The sequence below is a fragment of the Microtus pennsylvanicus genome, chromosome X (genome assembly GCF_037038515.1).
Source record: "Microtus pennsylvanicus isolate mMicPen1 chromosome X, mMicPen1.hap1, whole genome shotgun sequence".
Classification (NCBI taxonomy): Eukaryota; Metazoa; Chordata; class Mammalia; order Rodentia; family Cricetidae; genus Microtus; species Microtus pennsylvanicus.
Genome location: NC_134601.1, coordinates 38,247,960 through 38,264,347, shown reverse-complemented (window position 1 = coordinate 38,264,347; position 16,388 = coordinate 38,247,960). Strand labels below are relative to the sequence as shown.

Here is a 16,388-nt window from a genome sequence, read left to right as displayed (position 1 = left end):
AAGCTTTTAAATTTTTTTTTAGCTTTTAAAATTTTGACTGCATCATACTGTCCTTGAGAATCACATAATGCTTAATAAATTCAGAATGAACAAAAATACATTTGCATTCTTGGCTTAAAAATTAGAAACTTAGTACAAATATGTAAATACCTTGAAGACTATGACTTTTATTATTACTGACATGAGCACAGAAGATGCAATTATGTTTGTGTTATGCATCATATGCATACTTATTCACAGCAGAAAGAAAAGAGTAATCTTTGAGGCTTATATTAAACTTATATTAGTTGATTGGCCACATAGACTTATGTAAGCTTTGTTTTTTTTTTTTAATTTGAGCAACTGACGTCTGACACAGCTCAAGACTGGATGCTTACTCTATAAATTACATCCCTCAAAAATGTACAAATGCAAGCATGAGTCACTAGCTACAGAAGTCCATCTTTAATCCATTATGTCATTTTCATAAGGAAACAAACCAGTGACCTTCAGTCATTTTTTAAAGCAATGCCTCTGAACTATAGAGTATGGTAAATATACAATCACAACGTGAAAAAATCTATTAATTGAGGAAAAAAATTATAAAATGAAATCTCTTTCCTTCTATAACTATTTTCACATTCATTTGTATGAATACCTTACATATACAGGATGGGCTTAGAACTATATTGAAACATTTCATCTATCATTATATTGACACAGGAGAAATCATGTGTCCTTTTTAGGTTTTTAGTCTCATTAATAAAACAATTTAAGAATGGATTCAGATGCAAGCACAAAGGAAAGTTTTATTAGAATTTAAAAGAAAAAAATCAAAGCTATAAAGCCACAGCAGCCACCCAAGAGGAGAGAGTGGAGGAGATAAAGAAAAAAGATCATGCCCTTTAGACTGGCATGCACTTCAGGCAGATGGCAAACAAATAGCCTCATGACAGGAAGGTATTAGAGGAACAAAGCAAAGAAGCTTAAAATGTTTAGGGGAAAGCCCCAAAAGAAAGAGGTATCAGGAAATAGAAATGGAGAGAACTGATAAAAAGCCAAGTACAAAGGCTGGGAGAACACTTTCCGTGGCACCTGGAGTAACAAACAGCCTACCAGTTCAAAAATGAGTCAAACACTTATGCAGTATCTGTTCAGATCTAACGTTCTCCGGGCCTGAGTTGGAACACAAGTCAGGAGATAGACATCATATAATGGCTTCTCCAAATCAAAAAAAAAAAAAATGTGTGAATCCTTAAAGATCTCAGTTCATATTGAAAAGTGAAGAAATCGTTATTTATTAATAACAAATGGATAGAAAAATGTGCAAGATGTTGTACATTTGGCAGAGGTCTGTCATGTAAGGTTTTATTCTTCTTGGAATCCAAGGTGGCAACAGTGTTGGGACAATGACTTATCTCTGTGCCTTCCACCAAAATAAAGGGCAAACACACAAAGTGACAATATATATATATATATATGTATATATATATATATATATATATATATATATATATATCAGACTTTTATTTTGCTTTCCATTATCTTATGGGTCCAAGAGAGGACTCAATGCTTTTTCACAAAATCAGCTGTTTTTTTTTACCAAAAGTACCTGTTTCACAATGGGCAGGTGTTTGTTTGTTTATAGGTTAAAGCACCCGTTATAGCTGTTGTTTGCCTACACCCAAATAAGCCGTCTCTTTGTGGTCTTCCTTTTATCCTAAACGGATGAAGTTTCCTCCTTAGATGACTATGATAATCTGGGAATGTACAGAGTAGTGCATTCAGCTCTTTTGTGAAGCTAGCATCCATTGACTCAGGTCTCAATATTGGTAATAACATGTGTAATGTTGAGTTAAACCTCTTAAATAATCACAGAATTATCCTCTATGTCACTTTATATATCAATTATAAGTCATGTCAAAAGTAATTATATGAGACTTGGAGAACTGTAAAATATGCGCTTTAAAACATGTATTTGTATTAATATATAAAACACGGTTGTGCTCAGGACCACCTCACACTGCCAAAAATCAAATTTATTGTGGAAATTTAAAAAATGTAGTAGCTCAGTAAGGTAAGGGAAGATCAAAGACTTGAACTGATAATATATGCATCATAAAATGTGTCTGAAATTTATAGTTAGCTGATGGGGAAAGATATGTTGATAGATGAACATATTACCATAAAGAAGGATGTGAGCCATGAGTCAGAGAGCACAGTGGAGTATTCCTGTCGTGAGAGAGAGATACATGAAAATGCCATAAATTTGAGGCTTGCCTGGGCTACGTAATTCCATTCAAACAATAAACAACAAAGAAAATGTCCTGATTAGGTTGGAAGGATACACTCAGAAAAGAATTAACTTTAGTGAATTAACCTTTTAAAAATCTGTAACAGACATATCAGAAAATATTTTTGCTTGCTAAGTTTCAGATAAATACTTTTCAAAAAACCTTAGACGATTATGTTATTTTCCATGTGAGGGAAAACTGAATAAAAAATCCTAACAATGACATCACATCACATTGTTCTGGCTGCAGTAGTCACATGTCACCACTAGGGGGCCGCTATTCCATTTGCCGCAGTTGTGTGATCAAAACCAGAAATATTCCCTCCATGAATACTGAACAATTAGATGAAATTAAATTAAATTGGAGCTGCAACAGGTGGAGTAGATTACTACAGTGTAGCGAGGTGATATTATTTGTTGCAGTGAAATCTATACTTTGTATCATATAAATCGACAACAAGTGTATCTTCACTATGCATAGATTCTTAACTGTTCTTGAAAATAGCTAACTTTGTATCTCTGCCTCCTGAAATATGTTAGGGAGAATAAGCTTCATGCACCTTTCCCCCAAAGAAATTGATTTTTCTATTTTAAATATTTTAAAGTTCCCATACAACAGAATCTTAATTTTGAACATTTATTGTCACGGTCGCTGCAATGAATCTTTGCACTAACTTCTCGAAGTGACAAAAAGGTAGTCATACAAATTTATTAATATTAAATGCATTTTTAAAATAAATTCAGATAAGAAGGGAAATTTTTATTCAGGTTGTTTTCCTCCTATTTTTTACTCACAACTCCTTTGTTGTACCACCCTCATAAGGAATGAGAGGTAGAGTAAGTTATTGCTATAATACATTCAATCTTGGATACTGTGAAATATAATCACATCAAATTTCTTAAAATTGTGACTAAAATTTGCAATTTACATATTTTTATACTACTCATACCAACTTATGTTGCTAGGTCTGTAATTTCATTATTTTAATAAGCTCAAATTACATAATATTTTCTATATATTTTTCATAATTTTAATGGTATCTACTTTACTCCATTTTACGTGACTCACCAAAAATATTTGCTTGTATTTTAAGAAAGTATCTGTATTTAAAACATCTTTATCCTGTTTGTAGTGCTTGGAGAAACTTTTCCTGTTTAAAATAAGAAATTAAAATTACTAAGAGTTTGTTTAAAAATGTAGCTAATATTTGTTTTAACCTCGACTTCACATTCAAAAATAAATGAGTACAAAATTGATACTGCTATGATAAGGGACATTTAAATGATGGTTGTCAAGTGTTATTTTCTTTCCCATAGGTTAATATCCTCTTGGGGTCTATGGAACAAACAACAGTTGTCTTATATGAAATGATGGCTCAACCTAACATGATGTAGACTTTTGCCAGTTCACTTACAATTTCAAACTGACATAGGATTTTTTTTTCCTGAGCAGAAAGACAAACAGAGGTGCACCTGCTTCAACTGGAAAACTTATGGAGCTAAGATTTTCATGTGGAGTTCGTGGATAGCATTCCAGCTACTTTTCCGTCAGGCCTTACCAAAGACAATTGCATAAGTACCTTGGCTAGGCCCTTACTTATAGAGTCCTTATTCTATTTTTTCTTCATGTTTACTTTCAGGGTTCTCAACCAATACCTGCAAGCATAGGCCAATGAACATCATCTTTCCAAATTAATTGTAAGTATACCCGTAAGCATGCTTTGAGACTCGTATTTTGAATTACTATTTAACCATTATATATAGGTTATTACAACTATTTTGAAAACTTAGACCTGCCCCCAAACTACTAAGACATATAGCATGAATTGAAAATTATGTTAAGGCAACTGAAACCAATTATCTTCTTATCAAATCATGTTTTATCAAGTTATGTGTGACGCAGATACCCTTATCAAGTTGCAAACCACTATCTCGACTTTGTGAAATTATTTTATCGTGAGGTTTTATGTCAGGAAAATTTTGTCAGTGATGAAAAGCTATGATCTCTTGATTTCCACCTATAGTGGCAAACTCATAGCTGTGGTTTGGAATAAAGAAATCAGACTATCATTTACTGGTGTTAGATTTTAGAAAGCAAACCTCTTTAACTATTCTCGACAGATGAACCTGGGGAGGAACTTGACTGGGTATCAGCAGAATATAGGTCCATACCAGGAAACAAAATAAAACAATCGTGATCATGACTTTTCAAGCCAAGTATAAAGAAGATTAGATCCTTTGGTTTCAGTCACAATTCTGAAAACCAATAAAGAAAAACTATCAGTCATTAAAGACGAAAAGCGGAGAAATGAAAGCTGGGCTTGGTGGCACACAGCTTTAATCCTAGCATTCAGGAGGTAGAGGCAGGTGGATCTCTGAGTTCGAGGCCACCCTGGTCTACAGCGTGAGTACCAGGACATTCATGGCTACACAGAGAAACTCAATCTCTAAACAAAAGAAAAGGGAAAGGAAGGGAAGGGAAGAAGGAAGGAAGGAAGGAGGGAGGGAGAGAGGGAGGGAGGGAAGGAGGGAAGGAAAGAAGGAAGGAAAAAAGCATGATTATGTGACTGAATAAATAAATTACAGGTTAAGCAATTCTCAATTAATTTCTCAGTGTCTATTCTACATGGGAAGAAGAAAAAGACAAGATCTCCTGAGAAAATTGGGAGCATGGTGACGATGGGAGAGGGTTAAAGGGGAGGGGAGAGTAAGGGAGGAGAGCAGAGGAAATTGTATAGCTCAGTAAAATCAATTTTTAAAAAAAAGGAAAAAAAAGAAAAAATTCTCACTGTCATATTTATGTAGCTAATACCACAAAATGAATTTACAATTGTAGTTTTAGAATGAGTGACAATTGCAAAAATCTAATTCATTACACTAGGGATATTTTAATGTATACTTTTAGTAGAATGTTTATATCTATACATATAAATTAATGTTAGTATACACATATCAGTACAAAACCCAAGTGAAATATGCAAGCCTACTAAACTTCAAAAGTTATTAAGAAGGAAATAGGAATGGGGATATCTGCTACACACATAATTTATGATTTTGAAAAATGGAAGAAAGAAGAAATTAGTGAGTTTTTTCATTAATGGGGATATATCAAAATGGCTACATGTACCCATACTCAAAACAACCAGCATCAAATGTCCTGTCATGTTATTAAGCACATCCATATTTAATGTGATGGTAGACACAACATTTCTTGTATTTTCTTTATTTTAAAAGGGTTCTATTACTCTCTCTCACTAGTTTTTCATGTGTTGGAATAAAATAAATCCTTAGGGGAAATTCAAAATGTACAAAGTGTGAAATTGTGAAGTATCCCAGCAGGAGAACTCTCACTGTAAGTTTATGAAGATCGAAGTGTACCACAGATATTTTCAGTGTATTGGTGAAATAGGTTAACATGGATGTACAGGTAAGTTTACATGGTATTCACACGAGGTCATCTCATGCTGACCAACAGCATCATATCCCTGTACAGAGAGAAAGACCAAGGTCAGTCTTATCATAATACAAGGTCAGTCAATTCCACCTTTGCTACCACCTTTTCAGTATTATTCTGCCTTAGGTAAAACATCATGTCTCTACCTCTGTATGCTCAGTTTCTGCGACCCCACAATAAGTGTTTACTTCATCTCTTCCTGGCCTGTGCACTCTTTGTGCACATAACCTGCTGAGCCTTGGTTCTTAATCATCCATTAGAGAAACTTTGATATGTAAATTCCTCTTAAGGTACCAATTGTTGATAAGTTCTATCCCGTTCCTCCTAGAAGAAATTCAGAGGCAAAATATAGTTCAAAATCCATTTGGAGGTAAAGTTTTCAACGATTTCACTTCTCCAAGAGGCTCTCCTTACCAGGGTGTGCCAGTGACATGAAAACTAGATCCCCTACTCACCTACTATAAATGGTTGGAAACTAGTTGTTTATTTCAATGATGTAGCTAACGTTCTTAATATGCTAATACTCACTGTATAGAGATGAGGACCAAGAGTGCTATTATAATACCTATATACCTATAAGCTATTTTTTTCCATGACAAGATTAACATGGCATATACATGCTTGGCAAGCATACTACTACAGAGCTTTTGAGTTTCTGTGACAATTTAAAAAAAATAAGAATCAATAGTTTTTAAAAAATAAAAGGAGGTTTACATGATTTGTTTTACTATCCTTCAAAATTAGTAATAGCTTCCTTGTACTCCTACAGATTCAAATATAAACATATATGTTATATATACACATGAACACAAATGGAGATAGATAGATAGATAGATAGATAGATAGATAGATAGATAGATAGATAGATATAGATAGGTAGATTCTCCAAGATAATGATTTAAGTTAGATATTCTATGTCCCTTTTGAAAACTGAACAGTTTTCAGATGAACAGCTGTGTTCCTTCTGAACAAGATAAAGTTTGTAATAATACCAGTAAGTACTGAATGTAAACATTGGTATCTTAGTTTTGTTTTTTCGGTACATGATAACAGTACTGAAAGTTCTTTATCTCAGTAGTTAATGTAGTAAAGAAAGAGCACCAACAGATTACCTCTACACCTCCAGGACAAGATGTATACTTGCCACTCTCTTAAAAATGGAAGAACTTTTATTTTGAACCTTGTGGCCTTGTGGTATTAGAAATTAAAATAATTCACTTAACAAATGGCTTGATATGAACTCTCTGATGCATAACTTTCAGAATGTTTCTTTCTAGGTTTGCAAGTGATTTAACAAAGATATAAAAAATAAAAATATATGTCAAATATTACTATTGATAGAGTTCCACTATTTTAGTGTGCACTGTATTATAATGTGTCTTTTCCAAACATATTTAAAATACTTGTATTATTGAAGCATATTTTCTTTACCCTCAACTCTTCATTTGAATAAATTAAAACATAATCAGAAAGGTATGAAGGAAGCAAAGAATTCAGTGCTAAGCACTAACATATCATTGTTTTATATTGGTTAATACATTTGTATCGCCAATAAGAACACAGTGTGTTAATTGGAATACCTACTTGATCATCAGTTTTACAATAATTATAAAAGATAATAAAATACTAGTACTACTAGAAGAGAAACAATCAGTCAAAGTATTTTAAGCACAGGTAAGACTTCAGGCTTTGTGATCTGGCATTATACACAGTATTTTTGATAAACTACACTTTTAGGCCGGACTTCTTAACACTTCATTGAATGCAAAAGATATGGGATTGTCTAGATACTTAAAGAGCTTCTTGTTGCCCTATAAATATGTAGAAATGTAATTAAAAATATGCACTCATAAAAAATAAATCTATGTAAAATCCAGTTGACCTAGCCAGAAATTTAAAAACCATGTACAGTACAAATACATTTTTATTAGAAGTAGGCTGTGCTAAAACTTACAAGGCTAACATGATGGTTTAAAATACATATATTATAAAAAAGTTTCACCTTCCTCAAAATTAGTGAAAGTCACACTATTTTGAAAGGTAAGTAACCAAACAGTCTGTAGTAACTTCACTGACTGCCAACGTCAGTGAATACATGCATGTAAGTGGTTGTCATGATCAAAGGCTTTGTCACACAAAAAATATTGATCCCAAATTTCACTACTTTAAAAGATTAGTCTTAAAAACATACTTAATGTAATTTAGAAAGCATTAGCTGACCTTTTCCCACAGAAACATACCCTAGACATTCTATTGGCTCAAAGTTTTAAGGTCAACCCTTGCTAAATGGACAGTTTGAAGCGATCCTGGGCTATCTCAATTGGGCTTTTCTGTCTCAAACAGAGAACAGAACAGACAGAAGCACTAGAAAAATCTATAGTTTCAAGCTACTTTAATTTTCCATTGTTTTATTATTATTTTAGTTTTGTTCTAACGAGTTGTCCTTTACTATTTCACAATAGCCTAAATTTGTCTTAAATCTCATGCATTTGCTATGACTCATACATTTTGTAATCCTGGTCACCTTTTCTTTTTTTTTTATTTTTTCAAACAGTTGAATTTTTAAGCAAACTATTTCCAACTATCATGATGAGTTATAGGCTGGTGTTTCTGGAACCTACTGTATTTAGAATTTTCGGGGGATCCTGTTATGCAGCAGATTCTCAAACAACAGGTTTTGTGAAGAGTCCAAGTGCCTCTTTCGAACAAGCTCCCAAGTTTCCAGGGACTAAATTTGGACCAAGGTCAGGAAGCAGGAGGCAACCGTTTTTCTCTTTAAAAAGTCTCATAGTCCAGACTTTGGATATTGTGAATCATGTAGACTCTTTGCCTCTAGCTCAGAAAGCCACAGACAGTATACACGGTCGACCTGGGTACAAATAAAAACCTCATGAACACCACACCGAAGTCTGAATACTTGTACTCTTTCCAAGCCTGCAATATTGTTGATATTTTGATTATTTTTTCAACTGATTAAATATTGAACCCTATTGTTGGCTTCTACTTCAAACAACTTGCAGACCAGCTTACTGGAGAAAGAAAAACCTAACCAATGATATTGTCATAGTTTAGGAGGGTAGTGTGAGAAAGATGAGCTCTGTAGTATCATTACAATCCAGACTTGAAGATATAAGACTTTTCTAGACAAGTAAGTGGGAGTGAAAGCAGAGAAAGAGAGATGAGGAAGAACATCAGTACGTTTAAAGAAATTAAAACGTCAAGTGTAAATGAGAAAAGGGATCCATTCTTGACCAAGAAACCCAATGAGATGGGAATTTCCCATAGGAATGTTGAAATAGTTTAAAACTTGAATGAGTAGTGGCATCAGGTGGGCATGGTGAGTGAGCAGTGGGGAATGCTATTAAGTTCGCATTTTAGAATTTCAACACTGGACTCGTCTGTTAAGAGAGAGAAAGGGAATAGAAATGGCTGAGGCACTACAATAGTAAGGTCAGGACCTTAAAAGTGGCTGCAAACTGTTCTGAAATAAAAAGCTTTGTAGAAGCATTTGTAGAAATCATCTGGCTTTGAAACTTCATTGTTGAGAGATGAAATGAACACTGAGTAGTCAGGAAGAGCAGACTTCTAAAGTCATCCTTTTTATTGTTATAAAGCGCACAGTAGACTGAAAAAAGGGGAACTAAGAACAAAGGAGCGAGGACTTTAAAAAGCAATCTCTACAAATGTTTAAGGGGCTGTTACACATTGCTAATAAGCTAAGGAATAGGCATGCATGCTGTGTGTAACAAGACCATGTAGGTCTTTAGATGTTTCTGGTCATTCCTTGGAGATAGTAATGGGCTGAAATGATGGGGTGTGTTGCTGCAAAAATACACTGCAAACACCTGAAAGGGGAAGAGATAGTTTATTCTGGAGCCAATTGTCAGTGACTGTGACCTGGAAACACATATTCAGGATTCCCCAAATACTGTATTACAGTAGGTTAACCACTTAATGAAGTTCTTATAGTAACAGAGCAAAGGAAGCCATTAATTAAAATTCTTTTCAAACACATAGGTAGGTGGGCTACAGCTAAGTGGAGCATTCTTTCTATAGTCCTCCGATGCAATTTCATGACAGTCTTCACTTTTGAGTTAGTGGAAGTTAGGTGTCTGCTCATGTATTCCACATGATTACCCACTAGTTACCTATTAACTCACCCAAAACAGAAGGAAATAAATGGCAATTCACAGGGACAAGAGTTCCCAAGATACCTTTCATCCGTCCGAAAACACAGCATTCTAACCATCACACTGGCATCGACATCTTCTTCATCATTTTACTTGCCCTGATAAAATGTCCAATGTAGGTGTAGCTTCTTTGGGGGAAAAGTAACTCATAGATATTACACAAAAATACCATAATCAAAAAAAATATATATATATAAAATATCAAGTACAAAATTAACATATTTCTTAATTTTTTGTAGATCTCTCTTTGAATTTCTCTCTACTTCCTGTCTCATGCAACGTCACCACTTCCCAGTCATGTGGCTTGTTGATTCCAAGATGTGCTTAACTGAATTGCTAAGGGGAACTTAAGATTTACAGAGCACCTGCTACTCACAAGACACTTCTTAAAAGTTTATTCAACAGAGTAATCAATTTTATCACTGCTTAACATACTAAGAAAGATGGGAAAACCTGACCTATCCAGCAATACTATAAAATGGACACCAAGTTTGCCATAAACTGTAGGTTATAAATAAAATTCCAGAGGAATTTTTACTCTTTCTTAATGGGGAAATTCTAGTTTTCCTACCAGTTCATATAAAAGAGATTTTTCTCCAGCTTTAATCATCAAATACAAACAAATTACATAAAACTTAGGTAGACATTATGAGATTGTTTGCTCGTTCTGTTATTTTGAAATAGAGCCTTGCTCTGTAGGCCTGACTAGATTAGTACACACTGAACCATGTAATTTAAGCTAGCCGTAAACATGGGGGAGTTCTCAAACTTTAGCCTCCTAAATGCTTAGGGTTACAGGCATGAGCAACCATGCCATGAACAATTTAATTGATTTTAATGATGAACGGAAAGGCATCATGGTTTTATTAAAGAAAGTTGTCAAGAGTAGCAAATACATGTATAGAAAATAAGAGAGTTCTTTATCTCTTTGATGTGTGTGTGCGCACACATGCATGCTCATGCTTAGCATTCGAAGGACAGATGACTTTCTCATCCAATGAATAGAGATGTTATGTAGAATATAATATAGTAGAAACTATGACAGTGTCTGTCGTGATGTTGGATGTGATTAATCCTATTTCCTCCAATTTTCACATATAATAAAACCAATTTTTATCATCCATACTTAATACAATCGCCACTAAACATTCCTAATGAAAGCTATTAGTGTAAATTTGGTAGCATTTACAATCAAACACATCCTGGGTGCAAGAAGATAACTAGCATTGTGTCTTTTCTATCATATATTTATTATAATTATCTTTATCAAAACTTTTAACCCTGGGTCTGCAAGATGACAAAGTGAGTAAAGATGGTGACTGCCAACACTGATGACCTGAGTTCCATCCCCAAGCACCACAGGGTAGAAGAAGAGAATTGACTCCCATAGGTGGCCCCATCCTCCCAACACATATTGTGGTACACACACACACACACACACACACACACACACACACACACGCACAAATGTTTTTACAGAGGATTCAAAATGCCCTTTAATCCCAATTGTCTTAGTCCTCATATGGAAATCAGTACAAGTTTGTCAAAGAAATTGCATGAATGGTTTCTTGAAATTTTTAACATACAGAAATCACTTAGTAAGTATTGAAGAATCTGTAATTTTCTTGAAAATTACTTTTTTTTAAATAAAGTCAAACCAGATGGTAAATATTGATACCTCTGGCTATGTAGTAGGAAATGAGCTTACTGTTTATATCCAGAAAACAGTGCTTGTCCACAAAATAGAATTGCTTGAAGAAAATTCAAAACAACACATATCTGAAACTTCTTGAGATATTTTTCTGTACCAGCACTCCTTTTATCATGTTCCTCTTCTAAGATTTCAGCAAGCACTTCTTAATATTTGTGCACTTAACAAAACAACACTATTCATAATATTATTAAGTCTACAAATCTAATGGAGTCAGAGCTTAAAAGTTATCTTTTATAATTTAATCAATGTTTACCCACAGTAAGAAATGTTAATTAATGTTTTCAATAAATGTTAGATGAAGGTGAGTGAATTACTTATTTCCATTCTTGTTATTTTTAAATCCTTGCATTTCTGCAGATCTTTGCTTACTTTAAATTGGACCTACACTTATCTGCTAATTGAATTTAAGAAAACACATCATGTTCTCCTGGATATAAAAGAACAAATGGTTGTCTTTATTCTACTATATTTTTGACAATTATTTTAAATTTGTATTTGAGTACTTGATGTGCTAACATTTAAGTGGAACATAACTTTCTTACATTATTTGTTCCTTGTTCTTTCTTTTAATTAATATTCATACTGATAATTCTGGCACTTCTCCTGCCTTTAAAAGGAAAGCCACATTTTTAGTTTGTAAACAGATCATTGTTATTGTATAGCAGTTATTACTGATTCTAAACAGAAAGTCATAAAATGTATTTTCATTATGGAACCCTCATATTACAGATATTTTTCAGATTTATGAAGACAGACTAAAAATATTTAAAAATTTTTTGAAACTCAAATATAATTTCATCATTGTGCTCTCTCTTCCCTCCCTCCAACTACTCTCACCCACTCCTCTTAAATTCCTGACATAATTTTCAATTGTTATTGCTCTCTCTTGCTCTCTTTTTATACATATATATATCATATTGTATAATGTATGCACATATACATATGAAGATAGATATGTGTACTTACAGTGTGTAAACACAGCATGTTTAGTCTCTCTAGTTTTACTTATACATATAATTGATTTCAAGACTTACCAGTTTGTATTAGATAAACAATCAAGAAGCCTATCCCTTGAGAAGATTAATTCTCCTTCTCTCAGCATTCCTTAGTTGCCTGTAAAGATAGGGTCTTGTGGTATTTGTTTAGGGGTAGAGTAGGGTGTTGTGAGAATTCCCTCTTTTATGTTAGCATATCTTTAGGTGTTTTACCTTTTTGAGTCTTGTTTAGGCAGCCATATTGTTGAAGAGTCATGGTTGCAGCAAAATATATTTTAAAGTGATTATAGTTTTAGGAAAATGTTTACTTTAAAACATATAACTGAAAAGAAAGATCATGGAAGGCACTATGAGACTAATGTGAGATGAAAAATTAGAAGGTTAGCTTGTAGGGCAACTGTGTGGAAGAATAGGTTTTGAGCTTAAAATTGAAGGACAGAATTGAACTAGGAATGTGGAGAGGCCAGAAGAAAGAGTATTATTGGAGAAGTGTATCTAAGTAGGAGCTCATGAAAGATTTTGGGAGTCAATGACTATTGAAGAGAACAGAGCTGATGACTCCTGTGAACTTGCTGCATGATTTACCTAAGAGGAATAAAGGTAAAATAGGTAAAGTGAAAGATATCAAGATGTTGATTAGGGGAAGATCACAATATGGGTAGCCACTCCTACAAAGGGAAACTCAAGACGTGCATAGTTACATAGAAAGAGATTTCTCATCTGTATCTCGTAGTTTTGACACTTTGGTAGATACAGGGAGGGCTCTGTAATATTTACACTTGTAACAGATTGGCCTGGGTAGCAGGTGGTTACCTCGCTAGGGTTGTTTTCAGGTGTTTGGCATTGGGATGGTCAACGCTTTTTGCATGACACAAGTTTTAGAAACCGAGTCTATCAACTGCCTTATTTTCTATCTAGATCACCTTTTCCTTTTGTGTGTCTGTGGTGATAGGGATTGAATTCAAGGCCTTGCACAAACTATGCAAATGGTCTACAACTGAGTTGTACCTGCAGCCTACTAAACTGGGTTTTTCTTTTCTCACTATTCACCAGTTCAGGGAACTGATTTATATTTTAGGTTTCCCAATTGAGCAAAAAAAAAGTGAAGTAATTAATAAGAATTTTATGTAATTTCCATGTATCCTTCATTATAATTGATTGACCTGTTCTCAGACAAATTACTTCAGTGTTATTGCCAACATCTAACATTGAATTTTGGCATTTAAAAATATTTAATTTCTTTTCCATAGTACACTGACTTTGAGTTACTGTGGCAGAGCTGTAGGTGAGGGACAGGATATTAACTAAATTAGAGAAAGGGAAAATGATAGCCGGGCTCTCTAAAGCCTTCAGAGGAAGGTCAATGACCATTCGGACAGCAATCATTGGCAAACACAGATCTAGCAACTCTGCCTTCAATATACTTTATTATATCCATGCCATAGAGAAAGTAAAGGATTCAGTTTATGGTATTTAAAAAATTGTATGAATCCAAGTTTGTTAATTTGACTGCTCACATCAATAGGCAACACATTAATTTGCTTTAGAACTAAAAAAGATGTAACCTACTTTTGAGAAAAGCAAAAACTTCCAATTAACATATAAAAACATCCCTGCCACAGAGAAAGTATACTGTTTATTGCTCTAAATTATTCAGAAGTTTTCACACAATTTGTTGTAAACATAAGACAAAAAGAAGATTCCAGAACTATTATTTAAGTGCTTTTGATTGAACTGTATTTTCCCTTCCCTTTGTGTCTCTGAAGGTTACAGTAAAGAATGGGTAGAATAATATGTCGGGATGATACTTGGATAGTAATGCAAGAATACACTTGAATAATGCTGAAGCAGTTACATGGAACTATTATACTGTCAGCACTATCAGGAATTAATGGGGTTGCAAAGAGGGGGTCACCATGATCTCTGGCCTCTCAAGGTTCTCGGGATTTTTTTTCTAAGATAAGACAACTAACAAGAATCAAACAAAAGAACAGTGTGCCATAAATATTTAGATTGTGCATATAAAAAGGGATAAAAAGTCATTGAAGCCCACAGTTCAGCTAAAGTTCCTTTAGAAAATACTCCTATAAATTAGCCTGTAACAACTCCCTATTTTGCATTACTTCTTTCAACTCAGTAGGCATCTTTTTTCTATGTGCCATTCAAGCTCTTTGTGTAGGTCACTTAGACATGGTAGGCACTATGTTGATTTTCCTACTTGATCAAAGACATTTTTAAGACAGTCTGACTGTATAGACCAGGCTGCCCTAGAAGTCACAAAGATCTGTTTACTTTTGCAGGGATTAAAGACATATGTCGTTACATTAATGTTGTAGAATATTTTATCACATTGTGAACCTCAAGATTGTGTTATTTACTGGAAAAACTTGTTTCTAGTTGTGGTATATAGCATGCATAATAAGAACCCAGAGTCAGATATTGGGTTCAACCTAAATATCAGAGCAGTAAAAGCAACCAAACCACTAGCTATCTCTTACCACTTTAAAATCTTCAGACTGAACTAAAGTAAGTTCCTGTCTCATCCAGCCTTATATTCCTCTCTAGTGCTGGGAATAAAGGTGTGCACCACCACCACCCAGCCTCTATGACTAACTGGTGTGGCTGCTGGGATTAAAGGTATCTACAACCCCTGCCTGACCTATATGGATGACTGGTGTGGTTGCTTTGCACTGACCATCAGGCAAGCTTTATTTATTAAAATACAAATAAAATATCACTACATTTCACTTTTGGTCTAAAATAAAAAAGACTATACCTAACATAAGAAAAACTATACTCAATAAGTATAATAACTATATACAGGCAATAAATACATTACCAATATCTAGTCCATTTGCATTTGATAAATTCAGAGAAAATACTCCATAGCTATCCTATTTTGGTGAGTCCAAAATCTTGTAACTAATTTACTTCATGCTATTATAACTTGATTTCTACATCTGGTAAAAGAGAAAAACTATAACTATAAACATCTAGTCTTTAACTACCTCAGGGACCAAAGAAGGAAATAATAATAACTGAGTAAGCAGGAAGTAGTACAAGCAAATTCCAAAATAATGTGAGAAATGAAAGAAGCATCTGACTGCCTAGGCAGTCACCCAAAGTTCCTCTGCAATGTTGGGGCATCCATCTTTGGCCTACAGGACTAGAATATCTGACAGACTTTTCTATGAAGCAGGGTTTTTCAAGGATTCTCCCACCTTATCTTGGCAAGGTTTGGCAGTCCCTTTCTTTTGTGTTCTGCTTGTCCCATTGATACAGCATACTTTCAGTAGTTGTGGCAAGGACATTTTCTTCCCAGTGCCTTACATTTGCCACAAAGAAAGTAAACTCTATGTGGAGTTTCTATGATGCCTATCATCTTATCTGAAGGAGATTGTTGCAGCCAGGAGCAGACATGAATCATTGTCATAAAAAAGGACCAAAATAACCAATGTTATTAAAACATCTTAAATGTCATATTATGTCAGTCTATGATGGAGGAAGGTCATTGGTTAATTAATAAAGAAACTGCTTGGCCCTGGTAGGTTAGAACATAGGTGGGTAGAGTAAACAGAACAGAATGCTGGGAAGAAGGGAAGTGAGCTGAGATGACATGCATCTGCTCCCCAGGGCAAACACAATGAAGCAAGCTGCCAGGTCAGACATGCTGGCTGAATCTTTCCTGGTAAGACTGGTGCTACAGAGATTATTAGATATGGGTTAAGGCAAGATGTAAGAATTAGCCATTAAGAGGCTGGAA

General features: G+C 34.3%; 1 protein-coding gene across 2 annotated transcripts in view; it reads left to right on the top strand.

The window, feature by feature from the left end:
- Positions 1 to 16,388, top strand: part of Htr2c (5-hydroxytryptamine receptor 2C) — a 223,523-nt gene that overhangs the window by 12,272 nt on the left and 194,863 nt on the right. For both annotated transcript variants that reach the window (XM_075957546.1, XM_075957547.1), the window contains exon 2: positions 3,913 to 3,970. The gene's annotated coding sequence lies outside the window, so the exon portion shown is untranslated. The remainder of the gene's footprint in view (positions 1 to 3,912; positions 3,971 to 16,388) is intronic.